The sequence below is a fragment of the Eschscholzia californica genome, unplaced genomic scaffold, assembly GCF_041429995.1.
Source record: "Eschscholzia californica isolate CP2 unplaced genomic scaffold, dmEscCali1.0.p SCAF_6, whole genome shotgun sequence".
Classification (NCBI taxonomy): domain Eukaryota; kingdom Viridiplantae; phylum Streptophyta; class Magnoliopsida; order Ranunculales; family Papaveraceae; genus Eschscholzia; species Eschscholzia californica.
Window position 1 is genome coordinate 4,369,880 of NW_028238483.1, and position 1,135 is coordinate 4,371,014.

The 1,135-nt window shown below is 37.2% G+C and overlaps 1 pseudogene; it reads right to left on the bottom strand.

The window, feature by feature from the left end:
- Nucleotides 1-300: 300 nt before the first annotated feature.
- LOC147530911 (agamous-like MADS-box protein AGL62 pseudogene) lies at nucleotides 301-831 on the bottom strand (annotated as a pseudogene).
- Nucleotides 832-1,135: the final 304 nt, after the last annotated feature.

Genomic DNA, 1,135 nt, shown 5'->3' on the forward strand with positions numbered 1-1,135 from the left:
CACATTTACTAAATAATTAAATTATTTATTTCGTCCAAGGAAACATTTCGAGAGAGGTAATTATCATATGGATATGGATTTTCTTGGAGTTTCCACGGTAGTTTGTTTTCTTACATTATTTGATTCATAATATCAAATAAAAACGTATCAGAATATAAAAACAAACCATACAACCACAATACTAGCCAAACTGATTAATTTATTATGGATTATAACTAATTTGATAGAAGCAGTACAACAGAGAATCAGTACGAATGAGAACCAGCTAACCGATACAAATGGAACCTTAATATTCTTAATCTAAGGAATGGAACGCCAAATATTGGCAGCTCCATTGAATAGGAGCTCATTAGATCGCATTATGATCTGATTCTTCAAACTTCCCATGTAGTTCTTCAATGACTCCAATTGCTCTAGACTTATTTGATCAACAGGTAGTTCCCACCAGTACTGGTTCACAGTGGCTTGCCTAGCCTGATCAAACTCCTGGGCCCTTCTTTTTTCTGCTTCCATTTGGGCCAAAGTATCATTGTACTGGTTGATTAAGTCTCCGACAACAACCCTTCTATTGGCTTCAAGGATTGATGCCACAGGGTTGTTGTCACGATTGTCGTTTCCAGTGAGGAAACGGTCAATGACAGAATTGACCGAAGGATGGCCGAATGAAAATGCTTTCCCAGCGGGTGAGAAGGCTACTATAGCAACCTCCGCACCACATAAAACTGAAAGCTCACTAGCTTTCTTGAAAGCACCCGCACGGCGTTTGGAAAAGGTTACCTGCCTCCTTTCCTCGTTTTGAATCCTCCTTATTTCAATCCTCTGTCTCCCCATGCTGGGCCTTCTTGGCATTGTAGCTATAGAGGAAAGAATAAGGAAAATGAATTTTAATGAACTTGGAAAGTTGAGGTGAAGGAATTTTGATGAACTTGGAAGGTTGAGGTGAAGGTATTTTGATGAACTTAGAAGGTTGAGGCAAAGGTATATATAGACAGGGGAAGGTCCTTATTGATGTACTAATTTTTCTCTCTCAATTAAGTAGTCAAGTAATCATTACTTGGCTCATTAATTGTGATTCTTCTTTTACATACTATATAAATGACTATTAATATTTACCAAAAATAAACTATAATGATTT